The sequence below is a fragment of the Cygnus olor genome, chromosome 13 (assembly GCF_009769625.2).
Source record: "Cygnus olor isolate bCygOlo1 chromosome 13, bCygOlo1.pri.v2, whole genome shotgun sequence".
Classification (NCBI taxonomy): domain Eukaryota; kingdom Metazoa; phylum Chordata; class Aves; order Anseriformes; family Anatidae; genus Cygnus; species Cygnus olor.
This window is the reverse complement of record NC_049181.1, coordinates 3,937,662-3,950,400: the sequence shown is the minus strand read 5'-3', so window position 1 is coordinate 3,950,400 and position 12,739 is coordinate 3,937,662. Positions and strand designations below refer to the sequence as shown.

Here is a 12,739-nt window from a genome sequence, read left to right as displayed (position 1 = left end):
ATTGATAATTTAGATGAGGGGATTGAGTGTACCCTCAGTAAGTTTGCAGATGACACCAAGTTGGGAGGTAGTGTAAATCTGCCTGAGGGTAGGGTAGCCCTTCAGAGGGATCTGGTTAGGCTCAATTGCTGGGCTGAGGTGAATTGGGTGAGGTTTAATGAGGCCTAGTGCCAGGTCCTGCACTTTGGCCACAATAACCCCATGCAACACTATAGGCTTGGGGCAGAGTTGCTAGAAGACTGTGAAAAGGAAAGGGACCTGGGCGTGTTGATCGATGTTCGGCTGAATGTGAGCTGGCAGTGCGCCCAGGTGGCCAAGAAGGCCAATGGCATCCTGGCCTGTATTAGAAATAGTGTAGCCAGCAGGAGCAGGGAGGTGATCATCCCCCTGTACTCAACTTTGGTGAGGCGGCACCTCGAGTACTGTGTTCAGTTTTGGGCCCCTCACTACACGAAAGACATCGAGGCCCTGGAGCATGTCCAGAGGCAACAAAACTGGTGAGGGATCTGGAGCACAAGTCTTATGAGGAGCAGCTGAGGGAGCTGAGATTGTTTAGTACGGAGAAGAGGAGGCTTATGGGAGACCTCATTGCACTCTACGACTTCCTGAAGGGAGGTTGTGATGAGGAGGGGGTTGGCCTCTTCTCTCAGATAACTAATGAGAGGACTCAAGGAAATGGCCACAAGTTGCACCTGGGGAGGTTTAGATTAGATATCAGGAAAAACTTTTTCTCCCAGAGTGGTCAGGCACTGGAACGGCCTGCCCGGGGAGGTGGTGGAGTCACTGTCCCTCATGGTGTTCACGAAGCGCCTAGACAAAGTGCTACGAGATATGATTTAGTAGCTTAGTGGGTAGTATTGGTTATAGGAGGACGGTTGGACTAGATGATCTTGTAGGTCCTTTCCAAACTTGTGTTTCTATAATTCTAAGGCAGCTGACTTTTTTTCAGAAGGGATATTTTTCCCTTTGTCAGTTATAAATTAGGTTTTTATTATAAATTGATAGATTGCCTTATAAATTTTTATTGCATTAATTCCCGTGACTCAGTAATTCCAAGGAGAAATGCAAGGTAAATAAATAACTAGTTGTCCCACAAATTAAAGAATTAAATTTAGAGAAGCAGATGCTAGAAATCCATCATTATTTGATGTTTAAACTTCCTTTTTTTTTTTTTTCATTTTACATTATATAGCTCTTACCAACTTAATTGTTCATTTCTAATTTGTGGCCCTACTTTGATCAGTATTATCTCTATTACTCCTTCATTTTTAAGAATTTCTTTCTGAGAACCCCTTAATTCCTCAGCATCTGCCATGCAGAGTGGCTGTCAGTAACCGGTACTCAGTTTCCTTTCAGATCCTTTCATGGTGCACCACCAGATTCCTCTTGTACCACCGTTTCAATTTTCTCTCTCTACCAGAATTTTTGAAACAGAAGGAAATAAATCACAGCAGTAGCTTTGGGATTTGGTACTTCAATATTCTATTTAATTATTTCTGTTTCTTTCTTCCAAATGACCTAACTTTGTGTTAAACAGTCAGAACATTGAAGCAAACTTCTTTTTTTAAAAAAAAAAAAAAAAGAGAGAAAAAAAACTAAGTCTGAACTAGCTTTTTAGCAACTAGTTTGCTAATGCAAATCCTTCTATTGTGTGCATCCACCTTCTAATTGTTGAAAAAAAATAGTGGATTAGATATTTTACAGCTACAAACTGCATTTGGGAACAGTATGGTTTTTCCTTAGAGAGAATCTATTGCATTTTTGTTCTTGAGGATATTAAAGGTCTCTAATGATCACTCAAAAATAATACAGGGCAGTTAATTATCTCCTTGAAAATGGTCTCATTTCAGCTTTGTTGAAATACAGAGGAGTTCTTACTGTTACCGTGTAAGAGGACAAGGACAGTACATCAGAGATGTTGGCCATGAGAATGCATATTTACTAGTGCTTTTCAGTCAACTGTTTTGATTATAAGAGGAAATTTTCCCTGCAGGTGAATGACTTATTGTAGAGGAAGAAATGACCCTTTGCAGTATCCTGCTAATCAGGGGAGATCTTCTGCTCTGATTTTTAGTATGGCTGTTTGTCTCGACTCTGTATATGAGGCTGACTACTGGGTCAGCCTGAATACTTGCAAGAGAAATTAAAAAATTAGGTGGGAAGCAGGGAGGGGGTGTTTGAAAATCCAGAGAAGGGAAAGTATCTGGACATACAAAACTTAGTCTCTTACTTTCTGTGAGTAACTTTGTGTGTTTAAAGCAGACAACCTGCCATTTCCCTGTTAGCATTACTCTGAAATCACACTCAAATCCTGTCAACTAAATTAATCCCATACGAGCTAAATTAAGATAGACCTTCCTTAGCCTCAGCCAACTGAAGCCCATCAAGTGGCATGTAAACTGCCTTTATTAAGGATGAGTTTTGTACTTTTCCTGACTTTTGTGTCTCATCCTTAATTTGTTGTCTTCAGCAGCAATGCATTTCCTTGGGAAAATACTTGAGGAAAAATACCCAACAGAGCTAACCTGTAGATTAGGTATTTTACAAATGCACGAGAATTTAACAAGTAGAACACAGTCAGTGAAGCCCTCTGGAGGTTGTTGAAAGTTGAGTGCTGCTATACCGTATCTTTTAGAGTCTCAGCAAGCCACCAGTATACAGCGCACATAAAATGAAGACAAATTTCCCTTCACTTTCTTTGCCATTTTTCATTGATTGTGTCTTTAGGAAAAGACAGTGAGAGAAAGTGAGAAGACAGTTCTACTGACAGATAAGAATTAAGGTAAGCACCACCCAGAAGTTCTACTCTTTGAGTAAACTTGTTTGCTTTAGAAATAAAAGTTTTGGATTCTCTGTCCTTTCACAAATGTCAACTGTAGCATCAGGTATCAAATTATTTATGATGCTTTTTCCTTTAAAACAAAAGCTGACATTTTTTCCACAGGCAACAAAGAGAGTCTAAATGAAACAGTTTGTTCTGTATATGACAGTAATAGCTAGTATTACTGTTACACTAAAATTTTCCCAGCTGTAATACTTAACATTTTATATTACCTGATTATTATGGAACCAGAATTATGTATTACCTAAAGTGAGTAAATTAGTATTACTGTTACTAAAATAGTGCAAGTATTATGTAAAATAACTATATAGAATCATAGAATACCCTGAGTTGGAAGGGGACAAGGATTATCAAGTCCAGCTCCTGGCTCCGCACAGGGCCACCTAAAAATCAGACCCTATGTCTGAGAGTGTTGTCCCAATGCTTCTTGAACTCTGGCGGCTTGGTGCTGTGCCCACTGCCCTGGGGAGCCTGTTCCAGCACCTGACCACCTCTCAGTGAATAATCTTTTCCTAACACCCAGCCTGACCTTCCCCTGTCCCAGCTCCATGCCTTTCCCTTGCGTCCTGTCGTTGTCCCCAGAGAGTAGAGCTTAGTGCCTGCCCCTCCAATCCCCTCATGAGGAAGCTGCAGGCTGCCGTGAGGCCTCCCCTCAGCCTGCTCTGGGCTGAACAAACCAGGGGACTTCAGCAGTTCCTCATACATCTTGCCCTCTGCGCCCTTCACCATCCTTGTAGCCCTTTGTAGCCCATAAGCTGTTTAATCCTCAGTGTCAGTTATCACAGAAGTGATACTAATAAATGTAATTGCAAGGGACCAGATTTTTCTTTTATTCTTTTCCTCAAATCTCGTTAAAACAAGTTTGAGTTCAACAGTGCTTCTACAGATGCCATCAGGAATACATCCCAATTTATCCTGTAAAACTGGCTAATGTATATTTGTTTGCAAAATGCAGAAACAGATTTTACAAGATACATACATCCAAGAATAGGATAGATAGCACTTAACATTACATGCATTATTTATGGCCTTCGTTTGGCTTTTAATCTATGTAGAGTTTTGGACTGATATTTCTGGATCATCTAATTTGATCCATATGCAGAAAACAGAAGAGCTGCAGAGCAGTAGTGTGTGGGGAAAGGCATATTGTAAGCTTTTCAGGATCAAGAGAGAAATTAGGTATATAATGAGGCGTTTGACCTCTGAGTAACAAGAGACAATTTGGTCCAAATCAGATGAAAATTTCTCATCAGGAAGAGACAGTCTTTCTTTACAAATATTAAACACTGTACATTAGAGGCTTGATCCAGTCAGTCTTTCCAGAGATTGAAGGACACTTAGGATCTTGAGGATGGCCCTTTGTGTTTTTGTACTTTTGTGGCACCTAGTTAGTAGCCAGGCTCCAAGAGTTGCTTTCACTTGGGATGAGCTATTCTGGGTTTTATTCCATTTGAATTATTACATGTCACAAAGTCACAACCTTTTTTTTTTTTTCCACATCGGACATGTCTGTTCTCAGTCAAGTATGCCCTTAGCAAACCTGTCTTGTAATTAAGCTATTTAATGACCCTAAAGACTATTTGAAAATTCTAAATAATAGGTATGCCCTTGATTTAGCATAATTAAAAAATAAAAGTAAATTACTTTCCCTCAAAATCTCATGCCTTATTTTGAAGCTGGCCTTAAATACTGTTTAGAGGTAAGGAAATGAAATGGAAAATTCTGCAATCATTTTTAGTGAATCTGGCAGTCTTCCAAATACAAAGCCCAGAGCCAAATACTCATTTTAACCATATTTTGTTTGGAAAATATGCTTTAAGGAAATTAATTCAGTTTAATTTTGGAACACTTTAATAATGTGTGGTTGCTGATGTTGTTTAGAATAAATATTTTGTATTTGAAACATAATAGTCTTGTCTGTACTACCACGGAGTTACTATACACTTATGAAAGGATGGAGCGGAGTGACTCCAGTACTGTGAAACTTTAGCAAATATTGAGAAGCCAGTATTAATTTAAACCACTTGTTTTCTTTCTGTCTGATTATTCTCTATTACAGTTATGTGATTTATTTTGTTTTTTTTTACTTCTGAGAAAATCAATCAACATTTATTTAGAGTCATCAAAATCTATGTCCAGAAGTTGAATTTAAGAATGTTTCAGTTGTCCTGTTTAAGTTCTCTAAACAAAAGAAAGTGGCTGTCCATTACATGCAGTAAATCCTGAAAGACTTTTATGCTGGGTTAAGTTATTTTTGAGGATTGCTTATCAAATTTTTTTGGTGCTCTCATCATCAGATTGGTCATAGAATGGTCAGCTGTGACCTATAGATACCTGTGTGGAAATTAATAATTGCTATCTAAGTAAAATGAATGCAACTTTCTTAACTTCAACAAGGATATGTAAGAGGAAAGGCAAATTAAATAAACTGCTACAGTAGGTACAGAGTCCAGTTTTCATTTAAATATATGCAAAATTTAGCTATTAAGTATCCATTTTTTTCTAGAAATTATATCGTGATCTTTCAAAACAGATAGAAAATGCTAAAATAAATGTTAATAAGTTGTGACTGACCATTCAGCACTCTGTGGCAGGGGGGTTGGAACTAGATGATCCTTAAGGGTCCCTTCCAACCCAAACCATTCTATGATTCTGTCAGGGTTATCAAGACTTCATTTAAAATGTTTATGAATAGAATGCAGTGCAAGTAAAAACTACTATTCGAACATGGTATGTTTTGAACGCACAAATATGATGAAAATTCTGGTTTAAAGGTTTTTCTAGAATTGGTCAGTGTCTCTTTAAGGGTGTCCATTTTTGTAGGAAACAAACTAATTCAGCTGAGGATACCATAAATCCAGTAATGCTATCAGGACAAAGTAGGGCTCTTATCTCAAAGGGATTGATTGATAGATAGTCATTTCATGGAAACAGTTATTTTTAGAAATTCAAATTAGTTTCCATTAAAGCTACTGCTTTTAATTATTAAAAAAAAAAAAAAAAAAAAAAAAAAAAAGATTTATTGAAATTAAAGTCTAAAAGTGAGATTTAATAAGGTGAATATTAAAACTCAAATAGTTTGAAAATTTGAGTTTGGCTTCAACATTTTTATGTTGTTCTGATGTGAATAAACTATTCCCTTTGAATATCAGGCTAATATTTGAACAAGAATTGTTTATACTTTAAAATGATATTTCAGTCTTGGTTATTTAAAAGATAACTTCAAAAAATTATTTACATGAATTTGTTTTGAGCTGTGAAAGTTTTTTAAACACTTTTTTGTTTTTTTAAAAAACAGTGAAAAGTTTTTTAAACACTAAACTTGGTTTTACAAAGCTGTTTGAAATTTAAAGATAAAATGATTTCCTACATATAATGATAAAGCCTGAAAAAAAAAAAGATTTCTGATCTTTTTCTTTATAAACATATAAGTTATAGATACTGTTTGACCTAATTATAGACAGTTATTTACGAGAAATAGGTTTTAAATAGGATAGTTTAAATTTCACAGTGCTGATCTAGAAATGGGACGAAGCCATAGATTAAATCCTGATGAGGGTCTAGTTACCTTTGATATTTTTAATTGTCTTTGGCAGCAAATTTTAGTTTAGAAAGTTTTCGCTTCTTGGTCATCTTTTCTTACTTCCTGATTTATTTATTACTTTTTATTATTATTTCTTTTTTATCTAAAACTTCACACAAGCTGAGGATATTACACATATCTATCTAATACTTAATCGCTAGAGACCTGGTTAAAAGTCACTCTCCGTATCACATAAAAATAGCTGAATATTATAAAGGAATTGTAGAGATAATGATCCAATACATCTAGTAGCTATCTGTAAACCAATTGTGAAGATCTTGTACTTGTAACAAAGAAGACAACAGCAAAAAATGAGCTGGACTTGATTTCAGTTTTTGTCCTAATGTTGGTAAATTGATAAATAGTGTGGTATGCAAATTTTTTTAGTACTTACCAATTTTCTCCCAGCAAGTTGGCAGCACTGTAATGTCTCATTACTTCTTTTTTTTTTCAGCATCAAACCTTGTATCTGCAATCATCAGACTCATAATACAGAGTAATCTAGACAAATTGGCATAGTAGTTTAGTTCAGTCATCCTGAAGCAACTTGAGGGATCAGGAGTTTATGGGTAAATATTACTTTGACATCTTGAGATCTGTGTTAATCAAACACAAAGTGCCATTGTTATAGCTGCTTTCTATGAATCATCTCTTTATCGCTGAGTTTTTGTGGTCTGTGCTGTTAATGAGATACCGCAGATAAGAGTAAATATAGACAGACTGCAAGGCAAGCAGGTTAGAGATGTTAGGCATTTATGGTAATATAAACATGGAAATTAGGTAGGTTCAGAGTTCTAGTGCAAGAAATGTTGGAAACAAGGACAATTAAATGGGAGATTACAAACTACAAAGGTTAGTGATGCATCCTACTTGAAGAAATACCCATAATGAAAAGTAGGGTTTTATCAGATGATGTAGCAGTCATCTTAATGACTGGACATGGTGAGAAAAGAGCTTGACTTCCACCCCAGCAGACAAAGACAGCAAACATAGGCAGCAGTGTGTGAAACTATTTAAGAAAAGTGAAAAGTGTGTAGTAGGTGTAAAGAGCAGTTTATTTTAGGAACAGAGAAGGTGAGAAAATTCATTTAGCAAATGCCGAAAAGAATCTTGTGCTGTCAAGCAGTGGTAAATGCTTTATACTTATACACTTTTTTATTTATAAATGTATTTGTATGCAGTGCTCCAGGCACACTTATAGTCTTGTTCTTTAGCACGTATAAAAATATAAGCTGACCTGGTGCCAACATCTACCAGTTTGTTAGAAATGGGAAAACTGATCAGCACTGCAGACTTGAGTACTGGAGAAATTATGTTTACATGGGCTTGTCTGTTAAAAATCTATGTATAATGTAACTTTCTTGTACTCTTTTATCATATCTGGACAATCTTCATGTAAGCCTTCAGGTCAAAGCATCTGCAATTTTAACTATAAACTCAAATTTTTTTTTTTGAGTAATTATAACTATTAAATACTGAATAGAGTTATGAAGAGTGCCATAGGAATGTGTTAACTTCTCTTTTTTATTCTCAACACAAGTCCTTATGTACAAAAAATAACAATAATCATAGCTCAAATGGAGTTTCATAAATTTTCTGGCAAAACAGTTGGGAAGGATACACACTCCAGTTTAGGGAGATTTTAATGAAAAATGATATACCAACAGCAATTTCTCTTCTATAATGAGGCAACTTTCAATTTCCATTGATCTCAGCTGTAGATGTATCACATAAAAATCTTGTAAGTAATGAGATCTAAAGCATTATGCTTAAGTTGACATCTTCTCTTTTAAATTTAGCTGTAACTTGTCACCCTATTTATATACTTCATAAAGCACTAGGCAGCTTTGCATGAGACTATTCCCAGTAGGAGGTCATAGAAAACTCCATCTCCCAAACACTCTGTCTTAATCAAATGACAAAAAAAATGCATAATGTTTAAAAATAATTTTAGCCATACTTTTGTCTTAAGCATCCTTCAGTTGCTTTTAGTTGTGTCTAAATTCACCCAAGTTACAGTAGTTCTTTCTCAGTTCCTCATCATCTAGAGCAATCCTATTCTATTAGCTTTATTTTGAGCCATGGTTTCTGTGAAATATAGTAACATCTGTAATGAAATACATACTGTTTTCCTGAGGTGCTGTGTGATCTACACACAGGAGTATGAGATTATGGTCTGACTAGTAACTATTGCAAAGTTTGCTACTTTCTTGCTCATATTCAATGTTTAAGTATATTCCTACTGGATCTATCACTAACATTTTTAACACACCGGTAGCATTCATTTTTCTACATACCTTACCAATAAAACCAGGAACAGCTGTAAGAGAGTATTAAACAACATACTGTTTGCCATTTTTGTACATCAAGAATTATGACAACTGCAGAGAAAAGTAAAGCCAAATCGGGATGAAGAAAGCTGCTAACTTCAGTATATAAATGAGTGAGATCTCATAATTCCATTTGAAAGCGGAAACTGATCATGTGTTGTCTTCTAATATTAAACACAAAATAAAAAGATTCTAATATTAAACATAAAATGAAATGCCCCATCTCTTGTTCTGCTGAAAGGACATTTCCACTGCAATAGTTAGGAGGATTTTTGAAATGCCTTTAGAGATTGCTTTAGTAGGGCCTTAACATGTTTTGACCAATCTAGTTATTGAATCAGATATTTATATTAGTGGTAATCTGTTTCTATTGTTTGGTTTTCATTAAGAAGCTTGAAAGAGATCTAAAAGACTTTATAAAGACTGAAATCATCTACAAATAAAACTTGGAGAAGATATGGTGATCACACATTAATGCTAATGTCTTTAGAAGTCTTTATTATAACTTTTTATTACCTTATTGAGGATTCAATATTAAAATTAGTTTTCTTTTGAGAAGGAATAATTCTGTTTTTACAAAGCTTTGCAGTATGAAAATGCACTATTGATAGCTGTGAATATAAGGTTTACACTACTGTAACACCATATCAGGTTATTGATTTGCTACAGCAGGATAATGCAATACAACAAACTTTCAAACCCAAAGACTCCTGAGAATTGTGTAACTTCATTGTAGTTGTAGATTTCAGAGGTAGCATGAGAAATTACTTCTCCTTTATTTATCCCTTCCTCCCTATAAGGCTAGAACTTTCAATTCTCATTAAGCTTACAACAAAAGTAATCTGTTTTGACTATGCAAGTCCAAGATCCAGGGTTTTATAATTGGGTCTATATACTTTTTTATATGCTTTTTCTTTACTTCTGACCATTGAATGAAATGTATGCTTAACTACAAAAAAATGTATCTTTGTCATGTCAGATGCTAACCTTAGCTGGCTAGCTACCTTATATGCACAGAGCCAGAATCTGCCTATAATAGCACCCAGGAGTTAGTGAATTAATCTAACTTGATGAAGTGTGTCTCCTCAGTGCATAAATCAGCTGGAATAATGTCATTGATATGGAAGGAGTATGTAGAGAAAAAAAAGTTTAAAATGAGCCACAGCTGAGAGTAGACTGCTAATGGATAGGGCCTTAATATTAAGTAACTGTGAGCAGCTGGTGGGAGTCATTTGGGGCTGTTTGATTTCCTGGAGATTCTGCGGTATGTATTTTTTAAATAATAATAATAATATAAACAGTTTATAATATATACTGCATTATAACTGAATCATGATTGTTTTCATGCTTGTGTCTCTTGCATGTAATGTGTATGTTTATATTTGCAATACCTTGTTAAACACTTCAGTATTTTGGGCTGCACCTGTCACGACATCAATTGCTGCTTAGTGTCTTTTGCCATAATCATAGAAAAAATTATATAATGCAAACTATCAATAAGAAAATGAGGGTTAAATGCTTTGGCAATTAAACTAGGTGCAATTTATATTAGCAACTCATTCTCAGTAATTTACATATATTTGGCTAATTCAGAACCCTGATATTCTCTGTTCCCTATAGAAAGGTTGGGAAATTAGTACACTTTTATTTTAAATTCAGTGCACTTCAGAAAAAAAGGAGGGATCTCAGAAACCACAAGTCAATTCTGTATTGTTTTGAAGCTTTAAATGGTTAATACATTCCAGCAAATTTTCTGTACTACCAAAGCTGGATAATTTGAATACTCTTCTAACTCAAGACATCATTACGTGTTTATTAGTATAAAGTCATTACTGCTAACTATTATTTTGAGAATGAATGACCACATAGAATATGAAGTAATTTAATAAGTGTAAAGTTTTAGACTATTTTATTCCCCACAGACAAAATTTGATATTTTCTCTATGCCTTGCAACAGGTTTAATGGATACAGAGGGAAGACTGTCCAATAAAGTGTGAAGTAAAACATAAACTGCAAACGAACAAAGGAATTTCTCCTCAGTTGTTATTGTTTCAAACTTTTAAATTGCACGGCATCCTAAATTTATAATATGGTAACAGTTAGGTGTGCAAGGTTCTCTAAAGCTCACCCAAAGACTAACTTATATTCTCAAAGCAACACCATGCATAGCAGAAGCTATATGTTTAAAATAATTGTTTTTGTATAACTTAAATATGAGATGTTTATTTTTATTTAATGAATGACAAAGCAGAATTAAGGCCTTTGAGCCTGGTATTTCTCTCAGCTCCCACTGTCCGTACAGCGTCAGGAGCTGCAAGCACTGAGCTGAAAACAAGCTCATAGATAACTATTGAGTGAAAAAGGGTGTGGCTTAAAAAAAAAAAATCAAGAAGATGAAACAGTTCGTCAGGAGGTGGAAAAGAAAGGTGTGGTGGTTTGACCTTGGGCAGCTGACGAAGTTGCTCTCTGTCCCCCTCCTCATCAGGACAGTGGGAGACGATGAATATAAAAGCTCATGGGTCGAGATAAAGATAGGGTGATTACTTACCAATTACCGTTGTGGGCAAGCCAAACTTCATGGGCTGCAGGAAAATGCATGGTTTCCCATAGTTTCTCCATGGGCTGTGGTGGAATCTCTGCTCCAGCACCTGGAACGTTCCTTTTTGCCTTCTGCCTTTTACTCAAGTCACTGGAAATTTTTCCTGTAAAGCATTAATATAACTAAGTTGACTGTCGGAGACAAAAATTCATAGAGAGTGGAAGAGATAGTGGCCAAATATACCATAATGTTCATTAAAAATGCAAGATGAAAGGTCAAGCATGCGATGTGGTAGATCCACTGGAATATTTTCCCCCATCTCTGCCTCCTTTGTAGTAGAGTTACGGATTCGCTTAATTATACATATAAGAAGTTGCAGGTTATCATGCATCATCATTTTTCTTTAATCACCTTAGATGATTAATTTCAAGCTCTTTCAAATATTTAACAGGTTGGTAGAAAATCAAGACCATTTCAAGTAGCTGTTTCTTACATATTGCAGAACTTTACTCTTTTTTCTTTCCAGTAGGTTTGAAGCAAAATCAGCCAAATGACATTAGTTATGCTTTAAATTCCAATTTCCACAGTCCTTTCGTTCTGTATCTCACTCCTTTTTTCATCTCACCACCTAACTTCCTTAGATTTTTAGTGTAACGAATCTCAAACTCCAATGAATAAAGTGAAATAGAAAAAAGAGAAAACTATCGTGAGCCTCTGAATTTGGGTTTCCCAAGTTCAGAAAGCTTTCTGGGGTTTGATGATATCCAGCCATTTCTATAGTTATTAGCTGATATTGCTACTCTGTGTGATTTTTCTCACTTTGTCCATCAATAGTTATTGACCCTAGAGAATAAAGTGGTGGAAGTGAAAACTTTTAATATATGTACATATAAACTGATAATGCTTTCTCAAAATGCTTTGTAAAATTGATGACACCATCAGGGTACCAGGTCCTTTCTCTTCACAGAACTTGAATCAAATGATATTGTTTATATTTCTGTACGATTCTAGGAAAAACTATTGGCATAAAGCTTATGAGCACTGTCTAGCATCTGTGTCCAGAGACAGCCTTATTTTTGTGAAGCTACAAGTGAACTTTTAACTTATTCTAAGGGATGACTGTGGCTACCCAGGAAAGATGAGGTCTAGGATCCATACAGCACTATTTAAAAGAAGAAAAGGAAAAAAAAAATGTAATTTTATAATGTGGAGAATTTTCTGGAAAAAAGAAACAGTGTGATTGAATATAGTTGTTCATGTTTTCACATGTAGATATAGTTTTAGAAGCCACAAAGATTTATGTTGCTTGCACTATGTTTTTTCTGCTTTATATCTGAAATCAAGCTTCTGCTAAGTGAGTAGGCATTATAAAATAATTCTATAAATAATTGTTCAAAATTAGAACAAAACTACTTTGTCTACTTTGAAAAGCATGCTGTTGCAC

The 12,739-nt window shown here is 35.3% G+C and overlaps 1 long non-coding RNA gene across 1 annotated transcript in view; it reads left to right on the top strand.

Annotated features, from left to right (window-relative positions):
* The window catches only part of LOC121077384, a 36,392-nt gene extending 23,911 nt beyond the window's left edge, over positions 1-12,481 (top strand). The window contains exons 2-4 of the long non-coding RNA XR_005824009.1: positions 2,728-2,782; positions 6,880-6,994; positions 12,307-12,481. This is a non-coding gene — a long non-coding RNA (uncharacterized LOC121077384). The remainder of the gene's footprint in view (positions 1-2,727; positions 2,783-6,879; positions 6,995-12,306) is intronic.
* Positions 12,482-12,739: the final 258 nt, after the last annotated feature.